The following is a 13,815-nucleotide window of genomic DNA, read 5'->3' on the forward strand; positions in this document are numbered from 1 at the left end:
CGCACTGGGTTTCCACCCCATTCGAGAACCACGTTCCCCCTACTCTGGTCCTACCTCGTATCAGAAACCTTTGTCTATAGCAATTGAAGACTTAGATAGCGATATCTATGATCCCTCGCTAATTCCTGAAGAAGAGGTACAAGCCTATAGGGTCCTAAGTAGAGGCGAATATAGTGTGTTCACTAGTGAAAAACAGCTTAAAAGCTCGCCTCCGATATGGGTCGTACCCCACATTGGTAATTTTTGTCTAATAGGTCGTGGCCGAAGATCGAAAGCCCGACTTGGAGAAAGTGCTTGCACTGAAAATTACATTCTGCCGATGGTCTCGTCCCCTGTGTTCCTGGCTGCCAAGGGTACATACTTTATCTGTCATGATCGTGCATATGCATGGTTGCCCTCTGACTTCATGGGCTCATGTTTTATCGCAAACTTGTTGCCTCCGACGTTCACTGTAGATGCAGATTATCACAAGACTAGAGTTGTGAGAGGCGTAATTAGCGAAGAGGATACTGCCGGTCAAGAGGCAGGAGACTTTTTCAAGGGTTTCCTCCCGTTTTGGGGACCTATGGTTAATAGTAGGAACCTAAGACAGTTGACTCGAGTGGTAGAATCGACAGCTAATATTACTGCCAGTGCCCTTGGTAATATCACCACTGAACTTCAGGCGGATAGACTTATGACGTTACAAAACCGTATGGTTTTAGACGTGATCTTAGCAGATCGAGGTGGGGTATGTAAGGTGATCCATTCGAGCTGCTGTATTTTCATTCCTGATAATGCTCCGACTGTCTATCAAGCCATCTCGAAGTTGCATAAGATCTCCGAATCCATACACGTGGATGTAGGGGATTGGACGCTACTTGGGTGGTTTTGGGGCCTGATGTCGACTTGGGGTTGGAAGATTCTGATGATCATCGGAGTCGTTGTGGCGTTCCTGTTCACGTGTTGCCTTTGTGTGCAGTGCGGTCCTGCCTTATGTGGCTTTTGTGCTACAACGTGTATGAGACAGCCACCTGTTACCAAGGGGACTCGGTTGGACAGAGCTATGCTACAGCAACATCTAGATGGTCTGATGAATATCGAGTATGATTCCGACTAGTGCTTGCCTACATGAGGGCAAAAGGAGCGTCTGAGGTTCCGTGGCAATTGTAAGCGGTGTTTTCGACTCGCACGAATATGGTCGAGTCTGGTATCTACGAACCGCAAATGACGAGTTTAGTAAGTGTGCGCAGTTTCGCTGTGCTAACTTTAACCGTTCGTTTGCTATGTGGGTTTTTCATCTGTACCCACGGGTTCCATCTTAGATACGGCATCCATTTTGTCTCTTGCCCTCAAGTAGCCAGCGAACGGACGCTGTCCGCTTCGTGACCCTGGGACTCCCAAGATATTTGCGGAAGACACATGTTCTTTGTAAGTGTCTTTATGACAAGGGGGATGATACTGTAAGGCAGATGGCCCCGCTCGAGGCTCATCTTGCCGTGCCAGTTTATTGTCTCAGCCGTGCATCTCATTAGGCACGTCCCTTTGATGCCTGTAGCTCGTGTTTCCCGATACCTCCCCTTTTACACCCTTTCCGATCTCCCCACTGTCTCCATCTACCTCTGCACCTGTCTTTGTTCCTATTTTCGATCTGTTTTACTGCCGATTGGAATGCACTAATGTTGGGAAGATGGGTTTTTACAGTTGGGAACCGCCAAATGTTTCCGCACTTATGTTCCGGACCTTGTGTGTATCAAAGTGACCAAAGCGACCCCTCTGGGGGATAATTGTGGGAACCGGGTTGTAAACCTTTGTGTATCATGTTGTCCTATGGGTAAATTCTGTATAAAAGGAGCGATCCACAGAACCAATTTGAAGCAGTCTCCCCAAGTTGCACGTGTTATACTTGTCGTGACTTCTGTGTTCCCTGCAGTAAATAAACCTTGAATCTTTGACGCCGAAGGAAGTGTCCCGTGTCTCTGTCATTCGTACGCCGGAGCAGGTTACCCACGAAGGTTTCAGGTGTTGTCCCCTGGCACCGCTGGGTCTTAAAGAACCCAGTCCTTCACGCTATTTTGTGGCCTAGTCTACTTACAGCATTAGTGAAAACCTATCATTGCATTTAGCTAAAGCCATTCTCCTGAGAAATAGTAAAACTGTAGCAAACTGCTGCTTCTGCACGTTAGGCCTGTCAAGGTTGTAGGTAGGGGGTAGGCGGGATAAGCGCATTCCAGGAGGCGCTGTGCGGACTCTCTCGGAGCTAACAGAAGGGAGTCACCCTCTCGACCTTACTATAACGAGCTGGGCTAAACTAAGGAGGCTTTGTCTCCCATATATGGTCTTTCCCCTGCACCAACCTGTACCAACATGTATTTTTCCTTCTTAGGTAACGGTTTCGAAAGATAACAGTATATATGTGATCTGTTGATAATGTGCCAGCAGTCGTCTTGGCGGACCTCGTGGGGTTAGGTCGCAAGGAGCTCCTCTGACAGAGTTTGTTTGTTGCAATAAACAATTGGACCTTCTACACTGCCAACTGATTGATTATTGGTAATTGGTATTGGGGCTATTTGTAAGTATAAGCTCTATTGGGTTGTAATTACTTTTTCAGTACTTCATTAATATGGTGAAATATGAGGTAATTTCAATGGTGGATATTAGTCTGTTACTTGGAGTGAGAAGGATAGCAGAGGGATAAAAGGGGAAGAAAGATTAGCATTCATATAGCACTTGTTACCCCTGATGGGTGTTGAAGCGCTTTTCTGGCGAGTAGCACGCCACTCCAGAACCCATAAAGGATTTGTGTTTAAAATTAGTATAGTATAAATATGAAGTCATTTGAGTAGTAGATATGTTATTCGGTTATTTGGGCAGTATATTAGTATAGTTGAATATGGAATTTGAGAAGTGAACATGTTACTCTGTGAATTTTGATTGAAAAGGATAGTGGAGGGATAAAAGAGGGAACGTTTTTTAAAGTTTTTTTTAGGTCTTAGCAGTAGGAAGAGAAATGAGAAAAAGCGCAGCATTTCTGGCCCTAGTCCCGAACAGGCTCAAACAGGCAACTACCCTTATCCTCTCCGCCCTTAGCCTCGATGCCCGGGCTGAGACGCACTAACCCTGGCTCATGTAGCCCTAGTAATCAGGTGACCCCTTCAGCCAATGGGAACCCTAGCCCTAACACTATCCAATCACAACACTAGCCCTAAAATCTAGAACCAATAGGAGACCAGGACCTTACTGCCAATCTTAGCCCTAGTCCAGGCACCCAATCAGTTCAAAAACCCTTATCTCTACGTCCAATAAAGGCCTTACCCCTACCAGTAGTCCCAACCCAAGTCTAAGCAGCCAATGGTACAGGTATCCCTAGTCCCTACTTCCAATAGAAATCCTAACCCTAGCCCTAGTCCCAACCCTACAATGATTGAATCACAGACCCAGAAATCAATCAGAACCCTCAAATACCCAACCAATGAGGACATTAACCCTAACCCAATAGAAACACCAGATACAATCACCAATTAGTGTACACATGTGCCAACAACTAGCAGACCATATAAGGTCCTAGCGACCTCAGACAAGGTTTGCTGACCAGGGAGTTGGAAGTTGCTTCTCCTGTTCAAAATCTCCTAGGAGACACACAGGCTCAATCCGCACTTTGGACTTCTGCAGGAAAAGGCTTCACTAACTCGAAATCTAACAATACTGTTTGAATGAAACTTTACTCCCCCTGCTGTCCAAAAAAGGAAGTGCAAAGGCCCCAGTAAATACAGTTTAAACAGCTAACAGAAGCACCCTCTGATGTAGAATATCCCAGTTGCTCGGGGGAGGGGGGGGGTTTTAAAATGTAAGAACCACATGCAAAGACAGTAATCACAGAAAGGGAAAATCGTTTTTTTAAACAACTTTTGTTTTGGGAAGAGACAGCACTAGTCTGCCTCCTTACCACTTCACTGCAATCTGGGGCACATAAATCACAAAAATAAAAATAAATAAATACATTTTAAAAAAACATCTGTTTACCTGTTCACTGCCCTGGATCTCCAGCCGTCAGATTTAGAGTGAGGCAGGTTGATGGACCAAAGTCCGTCAAGCATCCACCATTGCTGTATTTTTCTGCTTCCGTCAACAGAGTTATATCCTAAACACAATGGATGGAGCACTGGAAAGTCAATACTCCATCCACCGTAATTAGAATAGAATAGTAACTAAAATTAACTGTATGAACACAAACTATTTCTAACAGCACTTGACCTAGCCTCCCTGTCTGGCAGCATGTCTCACACTACATACCTGAAAGGAGGACAGAAGGCGCCGTAAGTAAGTAAAATCAATTTTCTTTATTCAGCTGGAAGGTAACTGACCGTCCAGAGCAGGCAACAACAACCAACCGCTAAACCCTGACCATTCCACATGTCACCATTCCACATGCCACCATTCCAACATGGAACTCAACGTCATGGTGGCATGTGCATTACAATAATAAAGAAGAACCCAACACATTCTTCCCTTAAAATAACGAAAAAGCAAAACATCACAGCTGGAAAGGAAAAAACCAAAGGGTGGGGAACACACCAGGAAAATGGAGCGATACAAAAACAAACAATGTTAATGACCTACATAAACCTTGAACCAAACAGGAGCTTTCCTGGTTCATAATGCGTGAAGCTGGATTTCATCTGGGTGAAAGTATGCACCCCCTGCACAGTGCCAGCCCTCTGCTTGGACAACCTCTCCTTGTTACACCATCTCCCATCACTGAGCTTGACGAATCTAGCTCCAAGAGCAATGATTTGCATAGAACTAGAAAATTTAGAATGCTCCTTAGCAACCAAACCCGGCAACTTCACCTTGACCTGGCTCTTCGAGCAGTAGCAGCACCCCCCGCCCCTGCCCATAGCGCCTTGAGACCCTCACTGGTAAGTAGCGTGCTTTACAAGTACTATGATTGATTGATTGATTGATTGATTGCCCCAATCCTTAACTTTAAATAGAGCCTGTCTTTTCCTTTTGACAGGTTCCTTGGTCACATACTTGCTTTGAGACTTTTTACAATTTTCTCTCACCACCTCCGGTTTAACCTTAAATGCATTCAAATCAGGCATCCAGGATCTTACTAACTTGGTGGTAGCCATTCTGCCCTTCAATGAGGCGAAAGGAGATTCCTTAGTAATGGCACTGGGGTGGTGCACAAAGCCCATAACAAATTCACAATTTCCTTCTTCCAATCCAAACCATTTGCTACTGACAACTGGATGCTATTTTTTAAGACCCTATTCCAGCGTACCACCAAACCATTGCTGAGGGGATGATATAATGAGGTGGTGATGTGTTTGATGCCCCAATGACTCACAAAACTTTGAAACTCTTTGGCCATAAATTGCACACCGTTGTCAGTGAGAAGTTCGACAGGTGCACCTTCCCTCAGAAATAAAGACTGGAGAAAATCAATACTTCCTCAGTGGTAGCGGACATAGGAAATTTCACTTCATGCCAACGCAAAGCTGAATTCACTGCAACTAAACCAAACCTATTACATTCATCCAATACATACATAGGTCAAATAATGTCCAGGCCTAACTTGAACCACGCTTTGTCAGGAACAGGCACCGCCTCAATGGGACTGGGAAATGTGACTTGAGATTTGTCACTTACTGCGCATGCTACACAGTCTCTGACAAAATGTATAACTCCTCTATCCATGCCTGGCCACCAAAATACCTCTATGATTCTCCTTTTTATGGCTCTCAAGCCCATATGACCCTCATGGGCCAACGCTAAAATCTTGCCTTGCAGAGACACTGGCACCACCAACAACTCTACTCTCCTCAACATGCCCATTTGCATGCTTAGCTCTGGAAAAAAATGTTTGAACGAACTGACTTCCCCATCATTGGGAACCCAACCCTTATTCAACATACTAGCTACAGTCTGTATGGTTTCGTCTCCCAGAACAGCAGTTTTCCATGTTTCCTCCGATATGATCCCAAAACCAGACTCCACTAATGAGACCACAACGCAAAAATCATCATTCACCTGTTCTTCTACCAAAGCGTTGGGAAGAGTCAACCTGGACAAACAGTCTGCAAAAGTATTCTTGGCACCAGGAATATATTCTAACTGAAATTGAAACTCCATTAATCTGTAATACCATTTGGCAATCCGAGGAGTGGCATTACTGGCTCCCTTTGTAGTAAAGACATTCACTAAAGGCTTTTGATCCACAGGGATGATAAACTCGGAGCACCACAAGTACTGCCTAAAATGATCCACACCCCACCAACACACCAGGGCTTCATGCTCTATCACGGAGAAAGTACCCTCCGCACCTCTCAGGATGTGAGATGCAAAAGCCACCACTTCTTACCTCCTTTCTTTTTTTCTGAAGAAGCCCAGCACCCAACCCATACTATCTGGCATCTGTGATAATAATATAAATATCATTAGTGTCCAATGCTTGTAGGGGAATGGCACAACTTAGTTCCAATTTTATTCACTGGAATTCACACTCTTCTACTGAGGACCACACAAACTGTTGTTTCTTTAATTAGAATTCTCATATTATGTGTTTTATCACAGCAGTTGGGAATAATTCTAGAATAAAATTCTAACATTCCAAAAAATGACCAGAGTTGGTCCTTGTTTTACAGTTTGGGGAAGCCTTTTATGGTCATGACTAAATCCCCCTTAGGTTCCTCCCGGAGCAGACAATTTATAGCCTAGGTATTCCACTTAATTCACTCCAAATTTGCACTTCTCTGCTCTTAGAGTGATACCCCTTTCAGTCAAAATGGATAGAACAGTAGCTAAAGACTTGTCGTGATCTTCCACATTTTTTTCGTGCACCAAAATCTAACTTGGAAAACATCTGACATTGGGAACACCAGAAAACATTGCCTCCATGACCCTTTGGAATACCACCCAAGCGGTTGCCAAACCAAAGGGCATTCTTTTAAATCTGTAGGCACCAGTTGGAGTCACAAAGGATGTTAGATGGTGGCTTTCTCTTTTTAGTGGTCTCTGTTGAGAAGCATAAGACATGTCTAAAGTGGAAAAATATTTGGCTCCCTTTAATCAACCCAACATCTCAGTGATGTTTGGTCTAGTATGTCTGTCGACCCATACTCTCATTTAAGGCGCTCAATTCGATGCACATTCTAAGGGTACCCTTAGCCTTCCTGTCCAAAACCACGGGGGAAAACCATTCAGAACTCTCAAGAGGTTCAATGATACCTTGCTGGCACAAAGATTCCAATTCTAAGGACAACTCCTTTCTCATAGCAAATGGAACATGTCTGGGTTTGTGAACCACTGGTTGAACTCCTTGTTTTAGAATTATAAGATGTGAAAAACCTTTGATTTTGCTAAGATTCATGCCAAAAAACCTCTGGAAAAGACGCTTTCCAGTCTTGTACTCCCGCAGTCCAGACAGATTTAAAATCTTCTTTTAGCAGACCTGCTGAGGACTGTTGGGGTCTAAAATGATACCCAGATTTTTTTGTTCTAACCATCCCAGCATGGACGAACCATCTTTTGCCACATACATCATGGCAGGAGTCGAATGATGCTTAAAAGTTAAGACACAACCCAATTCTCCGAATATCTGAACTGGTTTAGCCCCATAAGCAACAGGCCTAACTAAGGACTTCTTCAAGGGAATGTTTGCTAACTTATTCTATTCTTCTGGACCAATAAGGGCGAAGAAGGAACTGGAATCAGCCATCATGGAAATACTCTCACCATCTATGCCAATTTGACAAAAGGATGCTTGATACTAAAACAGTCGAGCTTCAAAATTTGTGTATTGTCAACCATTTTTGTGCATTCAACAATTTTTGTGCATTCAGAAAGGTTCATGTGATTCACCAACATCAGATATCATCATAACCTCATTGCCCTCTTCACTGCCAGGATCAGAATCCACCTCAGATACGCTGTCAACTGATAGAACGTTTTGGTTACTGGTTTGACATGTACAGGCTGAGACCTACACATCTTGGAAAAATGACTCCTTTTTTGCATTTCAGACAATATTTATCTACCGCAGGACAGAAAGAAGCATTACCCAAAGGGCTTCTGCCGCCACATCTGTAACACTCAAGGGTTCTTTGCCTATCATTTTTCTTTTCCCTCTTGTTCACAACATTCTCCACAGTGGCTGTATGAACTTTAGATTCTAGAGCAGATGCAAGAATTCAACCTCGTTATTCTTAGTTTAAGGAGATAACCGGAATGTCTTTGAAGAGTCTGGAAGGTGAGAAGGGAGGATGCCTTCCGTGCCTGGCCTATCTGAATCTCAAGGCCACTAGGAGACAAGAAGAACTTAATTAAAGAGTCCATGGAAAGCTACTCGGGAATATTGCATGTATTACCCACATATTTGGCCTATATTGCTTATTCTGGAGTGGAGTATAGAATCTTAGATCCTTTACTCTTTATAGGATGGTTTATCAATATTCGCATGTGCAGTCTCATTTTGAGAAAAAAAATCGGTAAATTAATACTGACTAATAAGGAACATATGAAATAGGAGTACAGGTCATTAACATGATCTTAAAACGTAACCTGACCGTATCACCTATCTAATACAGAGGTTGTGTCCAAATAAAACAAACATTAAACGATAAATCAATTGTTGATATAAAGTAATAAAATCGATTCGAACTTATAGATTCTATTCTGAAGAAATCCTCCATTGAAAAGGGTTCCCGTATGAGAAGCATCACCATCATTATTTTCACCAGACTGAAGCACATCTAAAATATTCAGACTAAAAATATCTAAACTTGTAAATTCCTTGATAATCCTTTCATTTATTCAGTTCATCTGCTGCTAATTAATGTGATATACATTCATATTGAATGGAACTCACTATATCTTAAATTGTGTAATCCTTTTTCTAGTTAATCTGCCTTTTCTCCATATTCAACAAACACAACCTCTACCTTTGAAAAACTGCAAAGGCAGTAAGTATACCAGACAGTAATTTACTGATAGAAGTGATCATTGGTCAGCATGCATATCTATAAATAAAATATTGAAGAAAAGGTGATTCTACCGAGAATTAAGCTTTATAAGTGAGCCCAAGTGTCCCATTTTCCATTCCACGGGTCCTTCGAGTTACCTTCATATAAAATATATAATGAGCAATGAAACAAATATGTCGAATGCCGAAATAATTTGTCTGTAGGAATTGTATGTTACATGGTTAGTAAGTGACATAAGGAGATGTTTACTGAAATCCAGTTGATTTTAGTTAGTGATTTTTTGGTATGATGAACCATCTGCAAGTTTAAAACATGTTATGATTATCTAAAAAATTGTAAAACCAAGTCACTTATGTCGTTTTTAATAATTCTCTGTTATTAGATAACCTGTGGCTACTCCAGAAGAAGGCGCTGGTCGCCGAAACGCGCGTCGAGAACATCTTTATGCCACTTCTACCCTTCTCCTTTTATACCTCTCTCTAGTTTTAATTGTGTTTTTTTTAATTGTGTTTTGATTTCATGCAATGTTGGTTTGATTAATTTGTGAAGTTGGTTAATAATATTTGAGAATCAACTTCTTTTAATGGTTTTTATCCTTCTTGTTAATAAAATTCAAGTCACTGATTTTATTTGATTCATTTAGTAATTTTTTCCCCTTTGTCACTCAACATCATGGTGGCATGTGCATTCGAATAATAAAGAAAAACCCAACAATACCTATATGAGAAACTCAAATAACACAATTTTACTACACTCCCGCCCCTCAAATTAGTAAGTGAATGCACTTTTTAACACATATACATACATGGTCACACAAACATAGAATGCTAACACTCCAACACTAACCAGTTTTAATGTTTTTTTAAATAATGTATAGTAATACAATCTCCAGTGTTTTCTTAAGGTTTGTGGAGGCCCTGGGCAAAATATACTTGCTCAAGTTCAGAAAAACTTGGTATTTTATTATCAATTTTCCAGGGATAGTGGGTGATCTCGAGTGTGGGGGCTGCACCCCCAAATAAAGATGGTAATCTCAATTAGCGTCCATCTTCATTTAATATATATACTAATGCAAGTGTTAGGCAACCAGGCACTTTATACAGACACATGTTGAGGAAATAGAAATTTTATGTGGTCAATGTGTCCCCTGCGTGTACCCCACGTTTAGTGTATGTGCATGTCACCCATGCATATTCCCTCTATGACCTGTAATAATGATGCCTCTGCATTTCCGTCCCACATTAGAATGTCAGTTACCCAGCCTTCCATGAAAGAAATGTTAATTCTGCACTGAGGCCCATGTTGCCAATATATTTGCATTGTGCACGTTTAAAAGTCGAGATGAACCCTTTTTGTGGCTCAGCCTGAGCCAGTCTCCGAATTCAGGTTTCTTGCCTCCAGACACTCTGAAAGCTGCAGCTCAGCTACGTATCCCTGACCTTTCGCATACTTCTGGCTCAGCCGAAAGGGGCCCAGCCCGGCCTGCCAAGACAGTATTTTGCACACAGTTATCTGCTTGCTCCACAGAAACACATTCCTGCCTAGTGAAGAAGGTAAACAGAACCCGTCTGCAGAGATAGGGCCTAGCCTTTCTGTATCCGTTTAAGTGATTTACAGAGCTCGCATCCATGGAAGGCCCATGGCCCCCACGCAATGCACGAAGAAATATATCCCTACACCGGCTCTTTGTGATGAGCAACCTTTGCTTGAGCGACCTTTACTTCAGACAATACATCCTCCAAACTTAAGATATCAGATTATACCAGACGTGCAGGTCGTCCTGACACTGAAGGTTTCTCTACTGGACCGAAAGTCAGCCCCCCCCAGCTTCCCCCAGTTACACGTTAATTGCACGTCATGACCAAGGTGCGCACACAAGTAGGGTAAAGGTTCCAGCTGACCATGCAGACCCCCTCCATGTATCCACCCACCTATGACTCACCTATGACTACTCAAGTGAACGCCCACATGTACGCCCTCTTACACGCCTCTTGCACGCCCATATGCTCTTATCCCTCTCTTTCTCTTGCTCTGCCTGGAGCGCTCCTCCTTCTCTATGCAATGCAATGTATATTCCATGTATAAATATTGTACTCTGTGAATAAAGTTCAGAAGACCCTTCCTGAACCTTAGTGGTGACGGAACCCGATTCTCCCTTAACTCGAGTTACTGAAATAAAGCCCTTTTGAATCGGACACCACGGACTCTGCCTCTCATTATATGCATGACCCTTTGTTTAAGTATAGAAATTCTGACAGGGTAATATTTAATTTACCACATAATTCTGGCGCCCGAACAGGTACAAGTCCCCTTCCCCACGCGCAGGTGATGTAGGTCCAGCCCTTGCCCCCTTCTACAGCCGTGACGGACTTCAAAGTGTACACGCCAGCAGGTCTTCCTGCTTACTCCCTCAGGCCCACGGAGGAGACGGACTGCGACCAGGCATCCACACAAGGCGGTGAGGATCGCGGATCATCCCAACCAGAGCCCAAGCCATGAGAGAGCAAGGTCCGAGGTTTCCAGAGGCCCACCTGTTCCCGGCGCATGTGCAGTACTAAGCAGTGTCAAGTCCACGCAGTATCAAGTTTTCCGAGGCCTTCAAGTTCTGCTTCCCGGTGAGTACCGCTATTGGGAATACATAAAGATTAAAGACGGGATCATTTATTTGAACTCGGTAAAGACGTGTCCGTTCACACAGGCACGGTAAAGACGGGTCCATTTCGGTGGGCACGGTAAAGACGTGTCTCTTTACGAGACCGGTATAGTTGTACTGTATTCCAGTGCATAAAGTTAACTGTTTTCAAGTTCGTGTTTTTCTCCATGTATCTGTTTTAGTGTTTTAGTGTTGTAGTGTGAATGGTTGTTTCAGTCAGTCTATTTTGGTGTATATTGTGTTTTCGTTAAGTTAGTTTCAACATGCCACTGTTTTCGAAATTACGTCAGATAGGGACCAGGAAAGGAATACTTGAAGAGTCAGTTCCCGTCCCGCCTAGAGACACACCTGGTCATTACATGTACAACAAACACGGGCTAGATGCCATATTGTTTTTAGACTTATGGGTAGATTACACGAAGGATTTAGAGGAGAAGTACAGATGGCCTGCCTCAGGAACATGGGATTCTGAATGCATTATGAAAGTAGAGGAAGCGCTATGGAAAAGGAAAGTAAGACCGTCACAGAAAGATGCCATTGAATTATGGCGTAAAGAGTCACATAGGAGGGCCGAGAAAGAATTCCACCAAGCTGAGAGAAGTAAACAAGCAGCGGAAAAAGCCAAAGAAAAAGAACTGCGGGAGCAGGGGGAACGAGTCAAGGCAGAACAGGCTGACAGAGAAAGAAATGCCCTCGTTGCTGGTATTTATCCCGTCCTCTCAGAAGAACTAGCTAGAGTGACCCCCTCAGAAATACCCCGTAGGCCACGTACGCCACCACCAGTACCCTTTAGAGTACGTAGAACAAAGCCGACAGCCTCTGAAGCTTTTATTTCCTCCTATCTAGAGGAGCCCGGACCGGATTATGTAAATGCAGAATTCCCTCCGCCCCCATCAGAGGCTCAGCTCCAACAGCTCCAGCAGGTCGTGAAAGATGACGTAGGGCCAGGGGCCGTAGGGGGAGGGCCACCGCCAACGCCACGAATGCCACAAACGTCATCAACACCATTTAAGTATTCTGTAGGTGTAACAATCCCACGTTGTATATACGATCCAGTACCAGGAGAGGGTTCAATGCTCGTGTTTTCACTAAGATTAAGAAAAGCAGTCGACTATTTGGTCACATTACCAGACATGAAGGAACACCTAGATAGAATATACCATTTCATTATAATGGGGAAGGGACCCGAGAGTATAGAAAAGGCCATGGATCACAGAAAGGTGGAGGTTAAGAACTACATCCTATGTTTTATGATTAATTGTCTGATCAGGGAACAAGACCAACCAGACAGAGATGTAAAGCGAGGGCTGATGGAATGGAGTGACAACATAGATGCCGGTTGGCATGATAGACAGGGACAGACAGAAAGTATGTACAGAAAAATACGGAAGGAAATATTAGCAATACACAGAGCAGGGTCTGACGAGAAGAATGGGTCATCAACGGAAGAGTTGGAAGAGTCAGAAAACAAGGCAAAGGAGAAAATGAATTATGTAGGCAAAGCACGACAGTTTGACAGGCCCAAGTGCCTCGACGACCGCAAACAGGCTATAAAAGAAAGATATTCCCTTGAAAATCTATTCCAAGCTACTGAAAAAGCCCTGAAACGACGGATAGAGAGTGAGCTATCCCACACCCCACACGAAAAGGAATTGGTCTGGTCAGCCGTCCAGTGGGTGTCCAATTCTAACATTTATAGCAATGATATAGTGGCCCAGACTTTCTTGAGCCTTCCGCCAAACGAACAGCGTTTGGCTGGTATTTACATGGTCCAACATTTAATAACGTTGTATGAGAGCCAATATTCTGATCCTGGTCACTTGTATAAATTACTGGACGATATACTTCTAGAGAGATGGACAGGCCTAGGTACTGACTTAATTAATGTCATTCTGGACCAACGACATAAGTACTTAACTTCTCTGACCACATGCATGCTTCCCGCCCCACACCATGACAGAAAGAACTTATACATAGATAGACAGAACCCCCTACGAGAGGTACATCCCGTAAAAAATGCAGCGGGTGAGCTTCAGCGAGTGTATGTTTACACACCCTTGACGAAATTAGAAATACTGGAAATGAAAAAGATGCTGCCCTGCCATGATAAAGACCCGGGGGGGTTTCACCGAGAATTAAAAGACATTCTCCGCATAGGTGATTACACGTACGCTGACATTATAAAACTATTGAAAG

The sequence above is a fragment of the Lissotriton vulgaris genome, chromosome 1_1, assembly GCF_964263255.1.
Source record: "Lissotriton vulgaris chromosome 1_1, aLisVul1.2, whole genome shotgun sequence".
NCBI lineage: Eukaryota > Metazoa > Chordata > Amphibia > Caudata > Salamandridae > Lissotriton > Lissotriton vulgaris.